Below are 25666 nucleotides of genomic sequence, written 5' to 3' on the forward strand. Positions count from 1 at the left end.
TATTCTAACTTATCCTCCTGTATTTCTGGTAAACCTGCTTCAAATCAAACATGTTGCACATCAAATTAAAGCTTAGGTTCTCTTCTTTCCAACAATTGTTGGCTTTCCATCATAGCACAACCTGCCTGCTTAAAATCAGACATTTAGTGTGGTCAATACCAGACAGCTTTCAGAGCTGGGTCAGAGGTCAAATCTGTTCTGTATATTTAGCCTGGTCTTTCAGGCTAGCATAATCTGATTTACTGGAGTGACACCTCAATTTAAAGCTCAGATTCAGACCTTTTCATAGAGTCCAACATTGTTAATTTTAAACCTTCTGGTGGCTAGCAGCACACTGATGAATTATGGTTATATTCAAGTGTTTTTAAAAGGCCTGCAGCCAACTGGTTTTATATTCTAACTTATCCTCCTGTATTTCTGGTAAACCTGCTTCAAATCAAACATGTTGCACATCAAATTAAAGCTTAGGTTCTCTTCTTTCCATCAATTGTTGGCTTTCCATCCTATCACAACCTGGCTGCTTAAAATCAGACATTTAGTGTGGTCAATACCACACAGCTTTCAGAGCTGGGTCAGAGGTCAAATCTGTTCTGTATATTTAGCCTGGTCTTTCAGGCTAGCATGATCTGATTTACTGGAGTGACACCTCAATTTAAAGCTCAGATTCAGACCTTTTCATAGAGTCCAACATTGTTCATTTTAAACCTTCTGGTGGCTAGCAGCACACTGATGAATTATGGTTATATTCAAGTGTTTTTAAAAGGCCTGCAGCCAACTGGTTTTATATTCTATCTTATCCTCCTGTATTTCTGGTAAACCTGCTTCAAATCAAACATGTTGCACATCAAATTAAAGCTTAGGTTCTCTTCTCTCCATCAATTGTTGGCTTTCCATCCTATCACAACCTGGCTGCTTAAAATCAGACATTTAGTGTGGTCAATACCAGACAGCTTTCAGAGCTGGGTCAGAGGTCAAATCTGTTCTGTATATTTAGCCTGGTCTTTCAGGCTAGCATGATCTGATTTACTGAAGTGACACCTCAATTTAAAGCTCAGATTCAGACCTTTTCATAGATTCCAACATTGTTAATTTTAAACCTTCTGGTGGCTAGCAGCACACTGATGAATTATGGTTATATTCAACTGTTTTTAAAAAGCCTGCAGCCAACTGGTTTTATATTCTATCTTATCCTCCTGTATTTCTGGTAAACCTGCTTCAAATCAAACATGTTGCACATCAAATTAAAGCTTAGGTTCTCTTCTTTCCATCAATTGTTGGCTTTCCATCCTATCACAACCTGGCTGCTTAAAATCAGACATTTAGTGTGGTCAATACCACACAGCTTTCAGAGCTTGGTCAGGGGTCAAATCTGTTCTGTATATTTAGCCTGGTCTTTCAGGCTAGCATGATCTGATTTACTGGAGTGATACCTCAATTTAAAGCTCAGATTCAGACCTTTTCATAGAGTCCAACATTGTTCATTTTAAACCTTCTGGTGGCTAGCAGCACACTGATGAATTATCGTTATATTCAAATGTTTTTAAAAGGCCTGCAGCCAACTGGTTTTATATTCTAACTTATCCTCCTGTATTTCTGGTAAACCTGCTTCAAATCAAACATGTTGCACATCAAATTAAAGCTTAGGTTCTCTTCTTTCCAACAATTGTTGGCTTTCCATCATAGCACAACCTGCCTGCTTAAAATCAGACATTTAGTGTGGTCAATACCAGACAGCTTTCAGAGCTGGGTCAGAGGTCAAATCTGTTCTGTATATTTAGCCTGGTCTTTCAGGCTAGCATGATCTGATTTACTGAAGTGACACCTCAATTTAAAGCTCAGATTCAGACCTTTTCATAGAGTCCAACATTGTTCATTTTAAACCTTCTGGTGGCTAGCAGCACACTGATGAATTATTGTTATATTCAACTGTTTTTAAAAGGCCTGCAGCCAACTGGTTTTATATTCTAACTTATCCTCCTGTATTTCTGGTAAACCTGCTTCAAATCAAACATGTTGCACATCAAATTAAAGCTTAGGTTCTCTTCTTTCCAACAATTGTTGGCTTTCCATCATAGCACAACCTGCCTGCTTAAAATCAGACATTTAGTGTGGTCAATACCAGACAGCTTTCAGAGCTGGGTCAGAGGTCAAATCTGTTCTGTATATTTAGCCTGGTCTTTCAGGCTAGCATAATCTGATTTACTGGAGTGATACCTCAATTTAAAGCTCAGATTCAGACCTTTTCATAGAGTCCAACATTGTTCATTTTAAACCTTCTGGTGGCTAGCAGCACACTGATGAATGATGGTTATATTCAAGTGTTTTTAAAAGGCCTGCAGCCAACTGGTTTTATATTCTAACTTATCCTCCTGTATTTCTGGTAAACCTGCTTCAAATCAAACATGTTGCACATCAAATTAAAGCTTAGGTTCTCTTCTTTCCAACAATTGTTGGCTTTCCATCATAGCACAACCTGCCTGCTTAAAATCAGACATTTAGTGTGGTCAATACCAGACAGCTTTCAGAGCTGGGTCAGAGGTCAAATCTGTTCTGTATATTTAGCCTGGTCTTTCAGGCTAGCATAATCTGATTTACTGGAGTGACACCTCAATTTAAAGCTCAGATTCAGACCTTTTCATAGAGTCCAACATTGTTCATTTTAAACCTTCTGGTGGCTAGCAGCACACTGATGAATTATGGTTATATTCAAGTGTTTTTAAAAGGCCTGCAGCCAACTGGTTTTATATTCTAACTTATCCTCCTGTATTTCTGGTAAACCTGCTTCAAATCAAACATGTTGCACATCAAATTAAAGCTTAGGTTCTCTTCTCTCCATCAATTGTTGGCTTTCCATCCTATCACAACCTGGCTGCTTAAAATCAGACATTTAGTGTGGTCAATACCAGACAGCTTTCAGAGCTGGGTCAGAGGTCAAATCTGTTCTGTATATTTAGCCTGGTCTTTCAGGCTAGCATGATCTGATTTACTGGAGTGATACCTCAATTTAAAGCTCAGATTCAGACCTTTTCATAGAGTCCAACATTGTTCATTTTAAACCTTCTGGTGGCTAGCAGCACACTGATGAATTATGGTTATATTCAACTGTTTTTAAAAGGCCTGCAGCCAACTGGTTGTATATTCTAACTTATCCTCCTGTATTTCTGGTAAACCTGCTTCAAATCAAACATGTTGCACATCAAATTAAAGCTTAGGTTCTCTTCTTTCCATCAATTGTTGGCTTTCCATCCTATCACAACCTGGCTGCTTAAAATCAGACATTTAGTGTGGTCAATACCACACAGCTTTCAGAGCTTGGTCAGGGGTCAAATCTGTTCTGTATATTTAGCCTGGTCTTTCAGGCTAGCATGATCTGATTTACTGGAGTGACACCTCAATTTAAAGCTCAGATTCAGACCTTTGCATAGAGTCCAACATTGTTGATTTTACCCCTTCTGGTGGCTACCAGCACACTGATGAATTATGGTTACATTCAGCAGTTTTCAAAAGGCCTGCAGCCAACAGGTTTTATATTCTACCTTATCCTCCTGTATTTCTGGTAAACCTGCTTCAAATCAAACATGTTGCACATCAAATTAAAGCTTAGGTTCTCTTCTTTCCATCAATTGTTGGCTTTCCATCATAGCACAACCTGGCTGCTTAAAATCAGACATTTAGTGTGGTCAATACCACACAGCTTTCAGAGCTGGGTCAGAGGTCAAATCTGTTCTGTATATTTAGCCTGGTCTTTCAGGCTAGCATGATCTGATTTACTGGAGTGATACCTCCATGTAAACCTCAGATTCAGACCTTTTCATAGAGTCCAACATTGTTGATTTTAACCCTTCTGGTGGCTAGCAGCACACTGATGAATTATGGTTACATTCAGCTGTTTTCAAAAGGCCTGCAGCCAACTGGTTTTATATTCTACCTTATCCTCCTGTATTTCTGGTAAACCTGCTTCAAATCAAATATGTTGCACATCAAATTAAAGCTTAGGTTCTCTTCTTTCCAACAATTGTTGGCTTTCCATCATAGCACAAGCTGGCTGCTTAAAATCAGACATTTAGTGTGGTCAATACCACACAGCTTTCAGAGCTGGGTCAGAGGTCAAATCTGTTCTGTATATTTAGCCTGGTCTTTCAGGCTAGCATGATCTGATTTACTGGAGTGACACCTCAATTTAAAGCTCAGATTCAGACCTTTTCATAGAGTCCAACATTGTTCATTTTAAACCTTCTGGTGGCTAGCAGCACACTGATGAATTATGGTTATATTCAAGTGTTTTTAAAAGGCCTGCAGCCAACTGGTTTTATATTCTAACTTATCCTCCTGTATTTCTGGTAAACCTGCTTCAAATCAAACATGTTGCACATCAAATTAAAGCTTAGGTTCTCTTCTCTCCATCAATTGTTGGCTTTCCATCCTATCACAACCTGTCTGCTTAAAATCAGACATTTAGTGTGGTCAATACCAGACAGCTTTCAGAGCTGGGTCAGAGGTCAAATCTGTTCTGTATATTTAGCCTGGTCTTTCAGGCTAGCATGATCTGATTTACTGAAGTGACACCTCAATTTAAAGCTCAGATTCAGACCTTTTCATAGAGTCCAACATTGTTAATTTTAAACCTTCTGGTGGCTAGCAGCACACTGATGAATTATGGTTATATTCAACTGTTTTTAAAAGGCCTGCAGCCAACTGGTTTTATATTCTAACTTATCCTCCTGTATTTCTGGTAAACCTGCTTCAAATCAAACATGTTGCACATCAAATTAAAGCTTAGGTTCTCTTCTTTCCATCAATTGTTGGCTTTCCATCCTATCACAACCTGGCTGCTTAAAATCAGACATTTAGTGTGGTCAATACCACACAGCTTTCAGAGCTTGGTCAGGGGTCAAATCTGTTCTGTATATTTAGCCTGGTCTTTCAGGCTAGCATGATCTGATTTACTGGAGTGATACCTCAATTTAAAGCTCAGATTCAGACCTTTTCATAGAGTCCAACATTGTTCATTTTAAACCTTCTGTTGGCTAGCAGCACACTGATGAATTATGGTTATATTCAAGTGTTTTTAAAAGGCCTGCAGCCAACTGGTTTTATATTCTAACTTATCCTCCTGTATTTCTGGTAAACCTGCTTCAAATCAAACATGTTGCACATCAAATTAAAGCTTAGGTTCTCTTCTTTCCATCAATTTTCGGCTTTCCATCATAGCACAACCTGGCTGCTTAAAATCAGACATTTAGTGTGGTCAATACCAGACAGCTTTCAGAGCTGGGTCAGAGGTCAAATCTGTTCTGTATATTTAGCCTGGTCTTTCAGGCTAGCATGATCTGATTTACTGGAGTGACACCTCAATTTAAAGCTCAGATTCAGACCTTTTCATAGAGTCCAACATTGTTCATTTTAAACCTTCTGGTGGCTAGCAGCACACTGATGAATTATGGTTATATTCAAGTGTTTTTAAAAGGCCTGCAGCCAACTGGTTTTATATTCTAACTTATCCTCCTGTATTTCTGGTAAACCTGCTTCAAATCAAACATGTTGCACATCAAATTAAAGCTTAGGTTCTCTTCTTTCCATCAATTTTCGGCTTTCCATCATAGCACAACCTGGCTGCTTAAAATCAGACATTTAGTGTGGTCAATACCAGACAGCTTTCAGAGCTGGGTCAGAGGTCAAATCTGTTCTGTATATTTAGCCTGGTCTTTCAGGCTAGCATGATCTGATTTACTGGAGTGATACCTCAATTTAAAGCTCAGATTCAGACCTTTTCATAGAGTCCAACATTGTTCATTTTAAACCTTCTGTTGGCTAGCAGCACACTGATGAATTATCGTTATATTCAACTGTTTTTAAAAGGCCTGCAGCCAACTGGTTTTATATTCTAACTTATCCTCCTGTATTTCTGGTAAACCTGCTTCAAATCAAACATGTTGCACATCAAATTAAAGCTTAGGTTCTCTTCTTTCCATCAATTTTCGGCTTTCCATCATAGCACAACCTGGCTGCTTAAAATCAGACATTTAGTGTGGTCAATACCAGACAGCTTTCAGAGCTGGGTCAGAGGTCAAATCTGTTCTGTATATTTAGCCTGGTCTTTCAGGCTAGCATGATCTGATTTACTGGAGTGACACCTCAATTTAAAGCTCAGATTCAGACCTTTTCATAGAGTCCAACATTGTTCATTTTAAACCTTCTGGTGGCTAGCAGCACACTGATGAATTATGGTTATATTCAAGTGTTTTTAAAAGGCCTGCAGCCAACTGGTTTTATATTCTACCTTATCCTCCTGTATTTCTGGGAAACCTGCTTCAAATCAAATATGTTGCACATCAAATTAAAGCTTAGGTTCTCTTCTTTCCAACAATTGTTGGCTTTCCATCATAGCACAAGCTGGCTGCTTAAAATCAGACATTTAGTGTGGTCAATACCACACAGCTTTCAGAGCTGGGTCAGAGGTCAAATCTGTTCTGTATATTTAGCCTGGTCTTTCAGGCTAGCATGATCTGATTTACTGGAGTGACACCTCAATTTAAAGCTCAGATTCAGACCTTTTCATAGAGTCCAACATTGTTAATTTTAACCCTTCTGGTGGCTAGCAGCACACTGATGAATTATGGTTACATTCAGCTGTTTTCAAAAGGCCTGCAGCCAACTGGTTTTATATTCTACCTTATCCTCCTGTATTTCTGGTAAACCTGCTTCAAATCAAACATGTTGCACATCAAATTAAAGCTTAGGTTCTCTTCTTTCCAACAATTGTTGGCTTTCCATCCTATCACAACCTGGCTGCTTAAAATCAGACATTTAGTGTGGTCAATACCACACAGCTTTCAGAGCTGGGTCAGAGGTCAAATCTGTTCTGTATATTTAGCCTGGTCTTTCAGGCTAGCATGATCTGATTTACTGGAGTGACACCTCAATTTAAAGCTCAGAATCAGACCTTTGCATAGAGTCCAACATTGTTGAGTTTACCCCTTCTGGTGGCTAGCAGCACACTGATGAATTATGGTTACATTCAGCTGTTTTCAAAAGGCCTGCAGCCAACTGGTTTTATATTCTACCTTATCCTCCTGTATTTCTGGTAAACCTGCTTCAAATCAAACATGTTGCACATCAAATTAAAGCTTAGGTTCTCTTCTTTCCAACAATTGTTGGCTTTCCATCCTATCACAAGCTGGCTGCTTAAAATCAGACATTTAGTGTGGTCAATACCACACAGCTTTCAGAGCTGGGTCAGAGGTCAAATCTGTTCTGTATATTTAGCCTGGTCTTTCAGGCTAGCATGATCTGATTTACTGGAGTGACACCTCAATTTAAAGCTCAGATTCAGACCTTTGCATAGAGTCCAACATTGTTGATTTTACCCCTTCTGGTGGCTAGCAGCACACTGATGAATTATGGTTACATTCAGCTGTTTTCAAAAGGCCTGCAGCCAACAGGTTTTATATTCTACCTTATCCTCCTGTATTTCTGGTAAACCTGCTTCAAATCAAACATGTTGCACATCAAATTAAAGCTTAGGTTCTCTTCTTTCCATCAATTGTTGGCTTTCCATCATAGCACAACCTGGCTGCTTAAAATCAGACATTTAGTGTGGTCAATACCACACAGCTTTCAGAGCTGGGTCAGAGGTCAAATCTGTTCTGTATATTTAGCCTGGTCTTTCAGGCTAGCATGATCTGATTTACTGGAGTGACACCTCAATTTAAAGCTCAGATTCAGACCTTTTCATAGAGTCCAACATTGTTAATTTTAACCCTTCTGGTGGCTAGCAGCACACTGATGAATTATGGTTACATTCAGCTGTTTTCAAAAGGCCTGTAGCCAACAGGTTTTATATTCTAACTTATCCTCCTGTATTTCTGGTAAACCTGCGTCTAATCAAACATGTTGCACATCAAATTAAAGCTTAGGTTCTCTTCTTTCCATCAATTGTTGGCTTTCCATCATAGCACAACCTGGCTGCTTAAAATCAGACATTTAGTGTGATCAATACCACACAGCTTTCAGAGCTGGGTCAGAGGTCAAATCTGTTCTGTATATTTAGCCTGGTCTTTCAGGCTAGCATGATCTGATTTACTAGAGTGACACCTCAATTTAAAGCTCAGATTCAGACCTTTTCATAGAGTCCAACATTGTTGATTTTAACCCTTCTGGTGGCTAGCAGCACACTGATGAATTATGGTTACATTCAGCTGTTTTCAAAAGGCCTGCAGCCAACAGGTTTTATATTCTACCTTATCCTCCTGTATTTCTGGTAAACCTGCTTCAAATCAAACATGTTGCACATCAAATTAAAGCTTAAGTTCTCTTCTTTCCAACAATTGTTGGCTTTCCATCATAGCACAACCTGCCTGCTTAAAATCAGACATTTAGTGTGGTCAATACCAGACAGCTTTCAGAGCTGGGTCAGAGGTCAAATCTTTTCTGTATATTTAGCTTGGTCTTTCAGGCTAGCATGATCTGATTTACTGGAGTGATACCTCCATGTAAACCTCAGATTCAGACCTTTTCATAGAGTCCAACATTGTTGATTTTAACCCTTCTGGTGGCTAGCAGCACACTGATGAATTATGGTTACATTCAGCTGTTTTCAAAAGGCCTGCAGCCAACTGGTTTTATATTCTACCTTATCCTCCTGTATTTCTGGTAAACCTGCTTCAAATCAAACATGTTGCACATCAAATTAAAGCTTAGGTTCTCTTCTTTCCAACAATTGTTGGCTTTCCATCATAGCACAACCTGGCTGCTTAAAATCAGACATTTAGTGTGGTCAATACCACACAGCTTTCAGAGCTGGGTCAGAGGTCAAATCTGTTCTGTATATTTAGCCTGGTCTTTCAGGCTAGCATGATCTGATTTACTGGAGTGACACCTCAATTTAAAGCTCAGATTCAGACCTTTGCATAGAGTCCAACATTGTTGATTTTACCCCTTCTGGTGGCTACCAGCACACTGATGAATTATGGTTACATTCAGCAGTTTTCAAAAGGCCTGCAGCCAACAGGTTTTATATTCTACCTTATCCTCCTGTATTTCTGGTAAACCTGCTTCAAATCAAACATGTTGCACATCAAATTAAAGCTTAGGTTCTCTTCTTTCCATCAATTGTTGGCTTTCCATCATAGCACAACCTGGCTGCTTAAAATCAGACATTTAGTGTGGTCAATACCACACAGCTTTCAGAGCTGGGTCAGAGGTCAAATCTGTTCTGTATATTTAGCCTGGTCTTTCAGGCTAGCATGATCTGATTTACTGGAGTGATACCTCCATGTAAACCTCAGATTCAGACCTTTTCATAGAGTCCAACATTGTTGATTTTAACCCTTCTGGTGGCTAGCAGCACACTGATGAATTATGGTTACATTCAGCTGTTTTCAAAAGGCCTGCAGCCAACTGGTTTTATATTCTACCTTATCCTCCTGTATTTCTGGTAAACCTGCTTCAAATCAAATATGTTGCACATCAAATTAAAGCTTAGGTTCTCTTCTTTCCAACAATTGTTGGCTTTCCATCATAGCACAAGCTGGCTGCTTAAAATCAGACATTTAGTGTGGTCAATACCACACAGCTTTCAGAGCTGGGTCAGAGGTCAAATCTGTTCTGTATATTTAGCCTGGTCTTTCAGGCTAGCATGATCTGATTTACTGGAGTGACACCTCAATTTAAAGCTCAGATTCAGACCTTTTCATAGAGTCCAACATTGTTAATTTTAACCCTTCTGGTGGCTAGCAGCACACTGATGAATTATGGTTACATTCAGCTGTTTTCAAAAGGCCTGCAGCCAACTGGTTTTATATTCTACCTTATCCTCCTGTATTTCTGGTAAACCTGCTTCAAATCAAACATGTTGCACATCAAATTAAAGCTTAGGTTCTCTTCTTTCCAACAATTGTTGGCTTTCCATCCTATCACAACCTGGCTGCTTAAAATCAGACATTTAGTGTGGTCAATACCACACAGCTTTCAGAGCTGGGTCAGAGGTCAAATCTGTTCTGTATATTTAGCCTGGTCTTTCAGGCTAGCATGATCTGATTTACTGGAGTGACACCTCAATTTAAAGCTCAGAATCAGACCTTTGCATAGAGTCCAACATTGTTGAGTTTACCCCTTCTGGTGGCTAGCAGCACACTGATGAATTATGGTTACATTCAGCTGTTTTCAAAAGGCCTGCAGCCAACTGGTTTTATATTCTACCTTATCCTCCTGTATTTCTGGTAAACCTGCTTCAAATCAAACATGTTGCACATCAAATTAAAGCTTAGGTTCTCTTCTTTCCAACAATTGTTGGCTTTCCATCCTATCACAAGCTGGCTGCTTAAAATCAGACATTTAGTGTGGTCAATACCACACAGCTTTCAGAGCTGGGTCAGAGGTCAAATCTGTTCTGTATATTTAGCCTGGTCTTTCAGGCTAGCATGATCTGATTTACTGGAGTGACACCTCAATTTAAAGCTCAGATTCAGACCTTTGCATAGAGTCCAACATTGTTGATTTTACCCCTTCTGGTGGCTAGCAGCACACTGATGAATTATGGTTACATTCAGCTGTTTTCAAAAGGCCTGCAGCCAACAGGTTTTATATTCTACCTTATCCTCCTGTATTTCTGGTAAACCTGCTTCAAATCAAACATGTTGCACATCAAATTAAAGCTTAGGTTCTCTTCTTTCCATCAATTGTTGGCTTTCCATCATAGCACAACCTGGCTGCTTAAAATCAGACATTTAGTGTGGTCAATACCACACAGCTTTCAGAGCTGGGTCAGAGGTCAAATCTGTTCTGTATATTTAGCCTGGTCTTTCAGGCTAGCATGATCTGATTTACTGGAGTGACACCTCAATTTAAAGCTCAGATTCAGACCTTTTCATAGAGTCCAACATTGTTAATTTTAACCCTTCTGGTGGCTAGCAGCACACTGATGAATTATGGTTACATTCAGCTGTTTTCAAAAGGCCTGTAGCCAACAGGTTTTATATTCTAACTTATCCTCCTGTATTTCTGGTAAACCTGCGTCAAATCAAACATGTTGCACATCAAATTAAAGCTTAGGTTCTCTTCTTTCCATCAATTGTTGGCTTTCCATCATAGCACAACCTGGCTGCTTAAAATCAGACATTTAGTGTGATCAATACCACACAGCTTTCAGAGCTGGGTCAGAGGTCAAATCTGTTCTGTATATTTAGCCTGGTCTTTCAGGCTAGCATGATCTGATTTACTAGAGTGACACCTCAATTTAAAGCTCAGATTCAGACCTTTTCATAGAGTCCAACATTGTTGATTTTAACCCTTCTGGTGGCTAGCAGCACACTGATGAATTATGGTTACATTCAGCTGTTTTCAAAAGGCCTGCAGCCAACAGGTTTTATATTCTACCTTATCCTCCTGTATTTCTGGTAAACCTGCTTCAAATCAAACATGTTGCACATCAAATTAAAGCTTAGGTTCTCTTCTTTCCATCAATTGTTGGCTTTCCATCCTATCACAACCTGGCTGCTTAAAATCAGACATTTAGTGTGGTCAATACCACACAGCTTTCAGAGCTGGGTCAGAGGTCAAATCTGTTCTGTATATTTAGCCTGGTCTTTCAGGCTAGCATGATCTGATTTACTGGAGTGACACCTCAATTTAAAGCTCAGATTCAGACCTTTTCATAGAGTCCAACATTGTTGATTTTAACCCTTCTGGTGGCTAGCAGCACACTGATGAATTATGGTTACATTCAGCTGTTTTCAAAAGGCCTGCAGCCAACTGGTTTTATATTCTACCTTATCCTCCTGTATTTCTGGTAAACCTGCTTCAAATCAAACATGTTGCACATCAAATTAAAGCTTAGGTTCTCTTCTTTCCAACAATTGTTGGCTTTCCATCATAGCACAACCTGGCTGCTTAAAATCAGACATTTAGTGTGGTCAATACCGCACAGCTTTCAGAGCTGGGTCAGAGGTCAAATCTGTTCTGTATATTTAGCCTGGTCTTTCAGGCTAGCATGATCTGATTTACTGGAGTGACACCTCAATTTAAAGCTCAGATTCAGACCTTTTCATAGACTCCAACATTGTTGATTTTACCCCTTCTGGTGGCTAGCAGCACACTGATGAATTATGGTTACATTCAGCTGTTTTCAAAAGGCCTGCAGCCAACAGGTTTTATATTCTACCTTATCCTCCTGTATATCTGGTAAACCTGCTTCAAATCAAACATGTTGCACATCAAATTAAAGCTTAGGTTCTCTTCTTTCCATCAATTGTTGGCTTTCCATCATAGCACAACCTGGCTGCTTAAAATCAGACATTTAGTGTGGTCAATACCACACAGCTTTCAGAGCTGGGTCAGAGGTCAAATCTGTTCTGTATATTTAGCCTGGTCTTTCAGGCTAGCATGATCTGATTTACTGGAGTGATACCTCCATGTAAACCTCAGATTCAGACCTTTTCATAGAGTCCAACATTGTTGATTTTAACCCTTCTGGTGGCTAGCAGCACACTGATGAATTATGGTTACATTCAGCTGTTTTCAAAAGGCCTGCAGCCAACTGGTTTTATATTCTTCCTTATCCTCCTGTATTTCTGGTAAACCTGCTTCAAATCAAACATGTTGCACATCAAATTAAAGCTTAGGTTCTCTTCTTTCCAACAATTGTTGGCTTTCCATCATAGCACAACCTGGCTGCTTAAAATCAGACATTTAGTGTGGTCAATACCACACAGCTTTCAGAGCTGGGTCAGAGGTCAAATCTGTTCTGTATATTTAGCCTGGTCTTTCAGGCTAGCATGATCTGATTTACTGGAGTGACACCTCAATTTAAAGCTCAGATTCAGACCTTTGCATAGAGTCCAACATTGTTGATTTTACCCCTTCTGGTGGCTAGCAGCACACTGATGAATTATGGTTACATTCAGCTGTTTTCAAAAGGCCTGCAGCCAACAGGTTTTATATTCTACCTTATCCTCCTGTATTTCTGGTAAACCTGCTTCAAATCAAACATGTTGCACATCAAATTAAAGCTTAGGTTCTCTTCTTTCCATCAATTGTTGGCTTTCCATCATAGCACAACCTGGCTGCTTAAAATCAGACATTTAGTGTGGTCAATACCACACAGCTTTCAGAGCTGGGTCAGAGGTCAAATCTGTTCTGTATATTTAGCCTGGTCTTTCAGGCTAGCATGATCTGATTTACTGGAGTGATACCTCCATGTAAACCTCAGATTCAGACCTTTTCATAGAGTCCAACATTGTTGATTTTAACCCTTCTGGTGGCTACCAGCACACTGATGAATTATGGTTACATTCAGCTGTTTTCAAAAGGCCTGCAGCCAACTGGTTTTATATTCTAACTTATCCTCCTGTATTTCTGGTAAACCTGCTTCAAATCAAACATGTTGCACATCAAATTAAAGCTTAGGTTCTCTTCTTTCCAACAATTGTTGGCTTTCCATCCTATCACAAGCTGGCTGCTTAAAATCAGACATTTAGTGTGGTCAATACCACACAGCTTTCAGAGCTGGGTCAGAGGTCAAATCAGTTCTGTATATTTAGCCTGGTCTTTCAGGCTAGCATGATCTGATTTACTGGAGTGACACCTCAATTTAAAGCTCAGATTCAGACCTTTTCATAGACTCCAACATTGTTCATTTTAAACCTTCTGGTGGCTAGCAGCACACTGATGAATTATGGTTATATTCAGCTGTTTTTAAAAGGCCTGCAGCCAACAGGTTTTATATTCTACCTTATCCTCCTGTATTTCTGGTAAACCTGCTTCAAATCAAACATGTTGCACATCAAATTAAAGCTTAGGTTCTCTTCTTTCCATCAATTGTTGGCTTTCCATCATAGCACAACCTGGCTGCTTAAAATCAGACATTTAGTGTGGTCAATACCACACAGCTTTCAGAGCTGGGTCAGAGGTCAAATCTGTTCTGTATATTTAGCCTGGTCTTTCAGGCTAGCATGATCTGATTTACTGGAGTGATACCTCCATGTAAACCTCAGATTCAGACCTTTTCATAGAGTCCAACATTGTTGATTTTAACCCTTCTGGTGGCTACCAGCACACTGATGAATTATGGTTACATTCAGCTGTTTTCAAAAGGCCTGCAGCCAACTGGTTTTATATTCTACCTTATCCTCCTGTATTTCTGGTAAACCTGCTTCAAATCAAACATGTTGCACATCAAATTAAAGCTTAGGTTCTCTTCTTTCCAACAATTGTTGGCTTTCCATCATAGCACAAGCTGGCTGCTTAAAATCAGACATTTAGTGTGGTCAATACCACACAGCTTTCAGAGCTGGGTCAGAGGTCAAATCTGTTCTGTATATTTAGCCTGGTCTTTCAGGCTAGCATGATCTGATTTACTGGAGTGATACCTCCATGTAAACCTCAGATTCAGACCTTTTCATAGAGTCCAACATTGTTGATTTTAACCCTTCTGGTGGCTACCAGCACACTGATGAATTATGGTTACATTCAGCTGTTTTCAAAAGGCCTGCAGCCAAGTGGTTTTATATTCTACCTTATCCTCCTGTATTTCTGGTAAACCTGCTTCAAATCAAACATGTTGCACATCAAATTAAAGCTTAGGTTCTCTTCTTTCCAACAATTGTTGGCTTTCCATCATAGCACAAGCTGGCTGCTTAAAATCAGACATTTAGTGTGGTCAATACCACACAGCTTTCAGAGCTGGGTCAGAGGTCAAATCTGTTCTGTATATTTAGCCTGGTCTTTCAGACTAGCATGATCTGATTTACTGGAGTGATACCTCCATGTAAACCTCAGATTCAGACCTTTTCATAGAGTCCAACATTGTTGATTTTAACCCTTCTGGTGGCTAGCAGCACACTGATGAATTATGGTTACATTCAGCTGTTTTCAAAAGGCCTGCAGCCAACTGGTTTTATATTCTACCTTATCCTCCTGTATTTCTGGTAAACCTGCTTCAAATCAAACATGTTGCACATCAAATTAAAGCTTAGGTTCTCTTCTTTCCAACAATTGTTGGCTTTCCATCATAGCACAACCTGGCTGCTTAAAATCAGACATTTAGTGTGGTCAATACCACACAGCTTTCAGAGCTGGGTCAGAGGTCAAATCTGTTCTGTATATTTAGCCTGGTCTTTCAGGCTAGCATGATCTGATTTACTGGAGTGGCACCTCAATTTAAAGCTCAGATTCAGACCTTTTCATAGACTCCAACATTGTTGATTTTACCCCTTCTGGTGGCTAGCAGCACACTGATGAATTATGGTTACATTCAGCTGTTTTCAAAAGGCCTGCAGCCAACAGGTTTTATATTCTACCTTATCCTCCTGTATTTCTGGTAAACCTGCTTCAAATCAAACATGTTGCACATCAAATTAAAGCTTAGGTTCTCTTCTTTCCATCAATTGTTGGCTTTCCATCATAGCACAACCTGGCTGCTTAAAATCAGACATTTAGTGTGGTCAATACCACACAGCTTTCAGAGCTGGGTCAGAGGTCAAATCTGTTCTGTATATTTAGCCTGGTCTTTCAGGCTAGCATGATCTGATTTACTGGAGTGACACCTCAATTTAAAGCTCAGATTCAGACCTTTTCATAGAGTCCAACATTGTTGATTTTAACCCTTCTGGTGGCTAGCAGCACACTGATGAATTATGGTTACATTCAGCTGTTTTCAAAAGGCCTGCAGCCAACTGGTTTTATATTCTAACTTATCCTCCTGTATTTCTGGTAAACCTGCTTCAAATCAAACATGTTGCACATCAAATTAAAGCTTAGGTTCTCTTCTTTCCATCAATTGTTGGCTTTCCATCCTATCACAACCTGGCTGCTTAAAATCAGACATTTAGTGTGGTCAATACCACACATCTTTCAGAGCTGGGTTGGCCTGCTGTTCTGTATATTTAGCCTGGTCTTTCAGGCTAGCATGATCTGATTTACTGGAGTGATACCTCCATGTAAACCTCAGATTCAGACCTTTTCATAGAGTCCAACATTGTTGATTTTAACCCTTCTGGTGGCTACCAGCACACTGATGAATTATGGTTACATTCAGCTGTTTTCAAAAGGCCTGCAGCCAACTGGTTTTATATTCTAACTTATCCTCCTGTATTTCTGGTAAACCTGCTTCAAATCAAACATGTTGCACATCAAATTAAAGCTTAGGTTCTCTTCTTTCCATCAATTGTAGGCTTTCCATCATAGCACAACCTGGCTGCTTAAAATCAGACATTTAGTGTGGTCAATACCACACAGCTTTCAGAGCTGGGTCAGAGGTCAAATCTGTTCTGTATATTTAGCCTGGTCTTTCAGGCTAGCATGATCTGATTTACTGGAGTGACACCTGAATTTAAAGCTCAGATTCAGACCTTTGCATAGAGTCCAACATTGTTGAGTTTACCCCTTCTGGTGGCTAGCAGCACACTGATGAATTATGGTTACATTCAGCTGTTTTCAAAAGGCCTGCAGCCAACTGGTTTTATATTCTACCTTATCCTCCTGTATTTCTGGTAAACCTACTTCATATCAAACATGTTCTACATCAAATTAAAGCTTAGGTTCTCTTCTTTCCAACAATTGTTGGCTTTCCATCCTATCACAAGCTGGCTGCTTAAAATCAGACATTTAGTGTGGTCAATACCACACAGCTTTCAGAGCTGGGTCAGAGGTCAAATCTGTTCTGTATATTTAGCCTGGTCTTTCAGGCTAGCATGATCTGATTTACTGGAGTGACACCTCAATTTAAAGCTCAGATTCAGACCTTTTCATAGAGTCCAACATTGTTGATTTTAACCCTTCTGGTGGCTAGCAGCACACTGATGAATTATGGTTACATTCAGCTGTTTTCAAAAGGCCTGCAGCCAACTGGTTTTATATTCTAACTTATCCTCCTGTATTTCTGGTAAACCTGCTTCAAATCAAACATGTTGCACATCAAATTAAAGCTTAGGTTCTCTTCTTTCCATCAATTGTTGGCTTTCCATCCTATCACAACCTGGCTGCTTAAAATCAGACATTTAGTGTGGTCAATACCACACATCTTTCAGAGCTGGGTCAGAGGTCAAATCTGTTCTGTATATTTAGCCTGGTCTTTCAGGCTAGCATGATCTGATTTACTGGAGTGACACCTCAATTTAAAGCTCAGATTCAGACCTTTTCATAGACTCCAACATTGTTGATTTTACCCCTTCTGGTGGCTAGCAGCACACTGATGAATTATGGTTACATTCAGCTGTTTTCAAAAGGCCTGCAGCCAACAGGTTTTATATTCTACCTTATCCTCCTGTATTTCTGGTAAACCTGCTTCAAATCAAACATGTTGCACATCAAATTAAAGCTTAGGTTCTCTTCTTTCCATCAATTGTTGGCTTTCCATCATAGCACAACCTGGCTGCTTAAAATCAGACATTTAGTGTGGTCAATACCACACAGCTTTCAGAGCTGGGTCAGAGGTCAAATCTGTTCTGTATATTTAGCCTGGTCTTTCAGGCTAGCATGATCTGATTTACTGGAGTGATACCTCCATGTAAACCTCAGATTCAGACCTTTTCATAGAGTCCAACATTGTTGATTTTAACCCTTCTGGTGGCTACCAGCACACTGATGAATTATGGTTACATTCAGCTGTTTTCAAAAGGCCTGCAGCCAACTGGTTTTATATTCTACCTTATCCTCCTGTATTTCTGGTAAACCTGCTTCAAATCAAACATGTTGCACATCAAATTAAAGCTTAGGTTCTCTTCTTTCCAACAATTGTTGGCTTTCCATCCTATCACAAGCTGGCTGCTTAAAATCAGACATTTAGTGTGGTCAATACCACACAGCTTTCAGAGCTGGGTCAGAGGTCAAATCTGTTCTGTATATTTAGCCTGGTCTTTCAGGCTAGCATGATCTGATTTACTGGAGTGATACCTCCATGTAAACCTCAGATTCAGACATTTTCATAGAGTCCAACATTGTTGATTTTAACCCTTCTGGTGGCTACCAGCACACTGATGAATTATGGTTACATTCAGCTGTTTTCAAAAGGCCTGCAGCCAACTGGTTTTATATTCTACCTTATCCTCCTGTATTTCTGGTAAACCTGCTTCAAATCAAACATGTTGCACATCAAATTAAAGCTTAGGTTCTCTTCTTTCCAACAATTGTTGGCTTTCCATCATAGCACAAGCTGGCTGCTTAAAATCAGACATTTAGTGTGGTCAATACCACACAGCTTTCAGAGCTGGGTCAGAGGTCAAATCTGTTCTGTATATTTAGCCTGGTCTTTCAGGCTAGCATGATCTGATTTACTAGAGTGATACCTCCATGTAAACCTCAGATTCAGACCTTTTCATAGAGTCCAACATTGTTGATTTTAACCCTTCTGGTGGCTAGCAGCACACTGATGAATTATGGTTACATTCAGCTGTTTTCAAAAGGCCTGCAGCCAACTGGTTTTATATTCTACCTTATCCTCCTGTATTTCTGGTAAACCTGCTTCAAATCAAACATGTTGCACATCAAATTAAAGCTTAGGTTCTCTTCTTTCCAACAATTGTTGGCTTTCCATCATAGCACAACCTGGCTGCTTAAAATCAGACATTTAGTGTGGTCAATACCACACAGCTTTCAGAGCTGGTTCAGAGGTCAAATCTGTTCTGTATATTTAGCCTGGTCTTTCAGGCTAGCATGATCTGATTTACTGGAGTGGCACCTCAATTTAAAGCTCAGATTCAGACCTTTTCATAGACTCCAACATTGTTGATTTTACCCCTTCTGGTGGCTAGCAGCACACTGATGAATTATGGTTACATTCAGCTGTTTTCAAAAGGCCTGCAGCCAACTGGTTTTATATTCTAACTTATCCTCCTGTATTTCTGGTAAACCTGCTTCAAATCAAACATGTTGCACATCAAATTAAAGCTTAGGTTCTCTTCTTTCCATCAATTGTTGGCTTTCCATCCTATCACAACCTGGCTGCTTAAAATCAGACATTTAGTGTGGTCAATACCACACATCTTTCAGAGCTGGGTCAGAGGTCAAATCTGTTCTGTATATTTAGCCTGGTCTTTCAGGCTAGCATGATCTGATTTACTGGAGTGATACCTCCATGTAAACCTCAGATTCAGACCTTTTCATAGAGTCCAACATTGTTGATTTTAACCCTTCTGGTGGCTAGCAGCACACTGATGAATTATGGTTACATTCAGCTGTTTTCAAAAGGCCTGCAGCCAACTGGTTTTATATTCTACCTTATCCTCCTGTATTTCTGGTAAACCTGCTTCAAATCAAACATGTTGCACATCAAATTAAAGCTTAGGTTCTCTTCTTTCCAACAATTGTTGGCTTTCCATCATAGCACAACCTGGCTGCTTAAAATCAGACATTTAGTGTGGTCAATACCACACAGCTTTCAGAGCTGGGTCAGAGGTCAAATCTGTTCTGTATATTTAGCCTGGTCTTTCAGGCTAGCATGATCTGATTTACTGGAGTGGCACCTCAATTTAAAGCTCAGATTCAGACCTTTTCATAGACTCCAACATTGTTGATTTTACCCCTTCTGGTGGCTAGCAGCACACTGATGAATTATGGTTACATTCAGCTGTTTTCAAAAGGCCTGCAGCCAACAGGTTTTATATTCTACCTTATCCTCCTGTATTTCTGGTAAACCTGCTTCAAATCAAACATGTTGCACATCAAATTAAAGCTTAGGTTCTCTTCTTTCCATCAATTGTTGGCTTTCCATCATAGCACAACCTGGCTGCTTAAAATCAGACATTTAGTGTGGTCAATACCACACAGCTTTCAGAGCTGGGTCAGAGGTCAAATCTGTTCTGTATATTTAGCCTGGTCTTTCAGGCTAGCATGATCTGATTTACTGGAGTGACACCTCAATTTAAAGCTCAGATTCAGACCTTTTCATAGAGTCCAACATTGTTGATTTTAACCCTTCTGGTGGCTAGCAGCACACTGATGAATTATGGTTACATTCAGCTGTTTTCAAAAGGCCTGCAGCCAACTGGTTTTATATTCTAACTTATCCTCCTGTATTTCTGGTAAACCTGCTTCAAATCAAACATGTTGCACATCAAATTAAAGCTTAGGTTCTCTTCTTTCCATCAATTGTTGGCTTTCCATCCTATCACAACCTGGCTGCTTAAAATCAGACATTTAGTGTGGTCAATACCACACATCTTTCAGAGCTGGGTTGGCCTGCTGTTCTGTATATTTAGCCTGGTCTTTCAGGCTAGCATGATCTGATTTACTGGAGTGATACCTCCATGTAAACCTCAGATTCAGACCTTTTCATAGAGTCCAACATTGTTGATTTTAACCCTTCTGGTGGCTACCAGCACACTGATGAATTATGGTTACATTCAGCTGTTTTCAAAAGGCCTGCAGCCAACTGGTTTTATATTCTAACTTATCCTCCTGTATTTCTGGTAAACCTGCTTCAAATCAAACATGTTGCACATCAAATTAAAGCTTAGGTTCTCTTCTTTCCATCAATTGTAGGCTTTCCATCATAGCACAACCTGGCTGCTTAAAATCAGACATTTAGTGTGGTCAATACCACACAGCTTTCAGAGCTGGGTCAGAGGTCAAATCTGTTCTGTATATTTAGCCTGGTCTTTCAGGCTAGCATGATCTGATTTACTGGAGTGACACCTGAATTTAAAGCTCAGATTCAGACCTTTGCATAGAGTCCAACATTGTTGAGTTTACCCCTTCTGGTGGCTAGCAGCACACTGATGAATTATGGTTACATTCAGCTGTTTTCAAAAGGCCTGCAGCCAACTGGTTTTATATTCTACCTTATCCTCCTGTATTTCTGGTAAACCTACTTCATATCAAACATGTTCTACATCAAATTAAAGCTTAGGTTCTCTTCTTTCCAACAATTGTTGGCTTTCCATCCTATCACAAGCTGGCTGCTTAAAATCAGACATTTAGTGTGGTCAATACCACACAGCTTTCAGAGCTGGGTCAGAGGTCAAATCTGTTCTGTATATTTAGCCTGGTCTTTCAGGCTAGCATGATCTGATTTACTGGAGTGACACCTCAATTTAAAGCTCAGATTCAGACCTTTTCATAGAGTCCAACATTGTTGATTTTAACCCTTCTGGTGGCTAGCAGCACACTGATGAATTATGGTTACATTCAGCTGTTTTCAAAAGGCCTGCAGCCAACTGGTTTTATATTCTAACTTATCCTCCTGTATTTCTGGTAAACCTGCTTCAAATCAAACATGTTGCACATCAAATTAAAGCTTAGGTTCTCTTCTTTCCATCAATTGTTGGCTTTCCATCCTATCACAACCTGGCTGCTTAAAATCAGACATTTAGTGTGGTCAATACCACACATCTTTCAGAGCTGGGTCAGAGGTCAAATCTGTTCTGTATATTTAGCCTGGTCTTTCAGGCTAGCATGATCTGATTTACTGGAGTGACACCTCAATTTAAAGCTCAGATTCAGACCTTTTCATAGACTCCAACATTGTTGATTTTACCCCTTCTGGTGGCTAGCAGCACACTGATGAATTATGGTTACATTCAGCTGTTTTCAAAAGGCCTGCAGCCAACAGGTTTTATATTCTACCTTATCCTCCTGTATTTCTGGTAAACCTGCTTCAAATCAAACATGTTGCACATCAAATTAAAGCTTAGGTTCTCTTCTTTCCATCAATTGTTGGCTTTCCATCATAGCACAACCTGGCTGCTTAAAATCAGACATTTAGTGTGGTCAATACCACACAGCTTTCAGAGCTGGGTCAGAGGTCAAATCTGTTCTGTATATTTAGCCTGGTCTTTCAGGCTAGCATGATCTGATTTACTGGAGTGATACCTCCATGTAAACCTCAGATTCAGACCTTTTCATAGAGTCCAACATTGTTGATTTTACCCCTTCTGGTGGCTAGCAGCACACTGATGAATTATGGTTACATTCAGCTGTTTTCAAAAGGCCTGCAGCCAACTGGTTTTATATTCTAACTTATCCTCCTGTATTTCTGGTAAACCTGCTTCAAATCAAACATGTTGCACATCAAATTAAAGCTTAGGTTCTCTTCTTTCCAACAATTGTTGGCTTTCCATCATAGCACAACCTGGCTGCTTAAAATCAGACATTTAGTGTGGTCAATACCACACAGCTTTCAGAGCTGGGTCAGAGGTCAAATCTGTTCTGTATATTTAGCCTGGTCTTTCAGGCTAGCATGATCTGATTTACTGGAGTGATACCTCCATGTAAACCTCAGATTCAGACATTTTCATAGAGTCCAACATTGTTGATTTTAACCCTTCTGGTGGCTACCAGCACACTGATGAATTATGGTTACATTCAGCTGTTTTCAAAAGGCCTGCAGCCAACTGGTTTTATATTCTACCTTATCCTCCTGTATTTCTGGTAAACCTGCTTCAAATCAAACATGTTGCACATCAAATTAAAGCTTAGGTTCTCTTCTTTCCAACAATTGTTGGCTTTCCATCATAGCACAAGCTGGCTGCTTAAAATCAGACATTTAGTGTGGTCAATACCACACAGCTTTCAGAGCTGGGTCAGAGGTCAAATCTGTTCTGTATATTTAGCCTGGTCTTTCAGGCTAGCATGATCTGATTTACTAGAGTGATACCTCCATGTAAACCTCAGATTCAGACCTTTTCATAGAGTCCAACATTGTTGATTTTAACCCTTCTGGTGGCTAGCAGCACACTGATGAATTATGGTTACATTCAGCTGTTTTCAAAAGGCCTGCAGCCAACTGGTTTTATATTCTACCTTATCCTCCTGTATTTCTGGTAAACCTGCTTCAAATCAAACATGTTGCACATCAAATTAAAGCTTAGGTTCTCTTCTTTCCAACAATTGTTGGCTTTCCATCATAGCACAACCTGGCTGCTTAAAATCAGACATTTAGTGTGGTCAATACCACACAGCTTTCAGAGCTGGTTCAGAGGTCAAATCTGTTCTGTATATTTAGCCTGGTCTTTCAGGCTAGCATGATCTGATTTACTGGAGTGGCACCTCAATTTAAAGCTCAGATTCAGACCTTTTCATAGACTCCAACATTGTTGATTTTACCCCTTCTGGTGGCTAGCAGCACACTGATGAATTATGGTTACATTCAGCTGTTTTCAAAAGGCCTGCAGCCAACTGGTTTTATATTCTAACTTATCCTCCTGTATTTCTGGTAAACCTGCTTCAAATCAAACATGTTGCACATCAAATTAAAGCTTAGGTTCTCTTCTTTCCATCAATTGTTGGCTTTCCATCCTATCACAACCTGGCTGCTTAAAATCAGACATTTAGTGTGGTCAATACCACACATCTTTCAGAGCTGGGTCAGAGGTCAAATCTGTTCTGTATATTTAGCCTGGTCTTTCAGGCTAGCATGATCTGATTTACTGGAGTGATACCTCCATGTAAACCTCAGATTCAGACCTTTTCATAGAGTCCAACATTGTTGATTTTAACACTTCTGGTGGCTACCAGCACACTGATGAATTATGGTTACATTCAGCTGTTTTCAAAAGGCCTGCAGCCAACTGGTTTTATATTCTAACTTATCCTCCTGTATTTCTGGTAAACCTGCTTCAAATCAAACATGTTGCACATCAAATTAAAGCTTAGGTTCTCTTCTTTCCATCAATTGTTGGCTTTCCATCATAGCACAACCTGGCTGCTTAAAATCAGACATTTAGTGTGGTCAATACCACACAGCTTTCAGAGCTGGGTCAGAGGTCAAATCTGTTCTGTATATTTAGCCTGGTCTTTCAGGCTAGCATGATCTGATTTACTGGAGTGACACTCAATTTAAAGCTCAGATTCAGACCTTTGCATAGAGTCCAACATTGTTGATTTTACCCCTTCTGGTGGCTAGCAGCACACTGAATAAATTATGGTTACATTCAGCTGTTTTCAAAAGGCCTGCAGCCAACTGGTTTTATATTCTACCTTATCCTCCTGTATTTCTGGTAAACCTGCTTCAAATCAAACATGTTGCACATCAAATTAAAGCTTAGGTTCTCTTCTTTCCAACAATTGTTGGCTTTCCATCATAGCACAAGCTGGCTGCTTAAAATCAGACATTTAGTGTGGTCAATACCACACAGCTTTCAGAGCTGGGTCAGAGGTCAAATCTGTTCTGTATATTTAGCCTGGTCTTTCAGGCTAGCATGATCTGATTTACTGGAGTGATACCTCCATGTAAACCTCAGATTCAGACCTTTTCATAGAGTCCAACATTGTTGATTTTAACCCTTCTGGTGGCTACCAGCACACTGATGAATTATGGTTACATTCAGCTGTTTTCAAAAGGCCTGCAGCCAACTGGTTTTATATTCTACCTTATCCTCCTGTATTTCTGGTAAACCTGCTTCAAATCAAACATGTTGCACATCAAATTAAAGCTTAGGTTCTCTTCTTTCCAACAATTGTTGGCTTTCCATCATAGCACAAGCTGGCTGCTTAAAATCAGACATTTAGTGTGGTCAATACCACACAGCTTTCAGAGCTGGGTCAGAGGTCAAATCTGTTCTGTATATTTAGCCTGGTCTTTCAGGCTAGCATGATCTGATTTACTGGAGTGATACCTCCATGTAAACCTCAGATTCAGACCTTTTCATAGAGTCCAACATTGTTGATTTTAACCCTTCTGGTGGCTACCAGCACACTGATGAATTATGGTTACATTCAGCTGTTTTCAAAAGGCCTGCAGCCAACTGGTTTTATATTCTACCTTATCCTCCTGTATTTCTGGTAAACCTGCTTCAAATCAAACATGTTGCACATCAAATTAAAGCTTAGGTTCTCTTCTTTCCAACAATTGTTGGCTTTCCATCATAGCACAACCTGGCTGCTTAAAATCAGACATTTAGTGTGGTCAATACCACACAGCTTTCAGAGCTGGGTCAGAGGTCAAATCTGTTCTGTATATTTAGCCTGGTCTTTCAGGCTAGCATGATCTGATTTACTGGAGTGGCACCTCAATTTAAAGCTCAGATTCAGACCTTTTCATAGACTCCAACATTGTTGATTTTACCCCTTCTGGTGGCTAGCAGCACACTGATGAATTATGGTTACATTCAGCTGTTTTCAAAAGGCCTGCAGCCAACTGGTTTTATATTCTAACTTATCCTCCTGTATTTCTGGTAAACCTGCTTCAAATCAAACATGTTGCACATCAAATTAAAGCTTAGGTTCTCTTCTTTCCATCAATTGTTGGCTTTCCATCCTATCACAACCTGGCTGCTTAAAATCAGACATTTAGTGTGGTCAATACCACACATCTTTCAGAGCTGGGTCAGAGGTCAAATCTGTTCTGTATATTTAGCCTGGTCTTTCAGGCTAGCATGATCTGATTTACTGGAGTGATACCTCCATGTAAACCTCAGATTCAGACCTTTTCATAGAGTCCAACATTGTTGATTTTAACACTTCTGGTGGCTACCAGCACACTGATGAATTATGGTTACATTCAGCTGTTTTCAAAAGGCCTGCAGCCAACTGGTTTTATATTCTAACTTATCCTCCTGTATTTCTGGTAAACCTGCTTCAAATCAAACATGTTGCACATCAAATTAAAGCTTAGGTTCTCTTCTTTCCATCAATTGTTGGCTTTCCATCATAGCACAACCTGGCTGCTTAAAATCAGACATTTAGTGTGGTCAATACCACACAGCTTTCAGAGCTGGGTCAGAGGTCAAATCTG

The sequence above is a fragment of the Centroberyx gerrardi genome, chromosome 3 (genome assembly GCF_048128805.1).
Source record: "Centroberyx gerrardi isolate f3 chromosome 3, fCenGer3.hap1.cur.20231027, whole genome shotgun sequence".
Lineage (NCBI taxonomy): Eukaryota > Metazoa > Chordata > Actinopteri > Beryciformes > Berycidae > Centroberyx > Centroberyx gerrardi.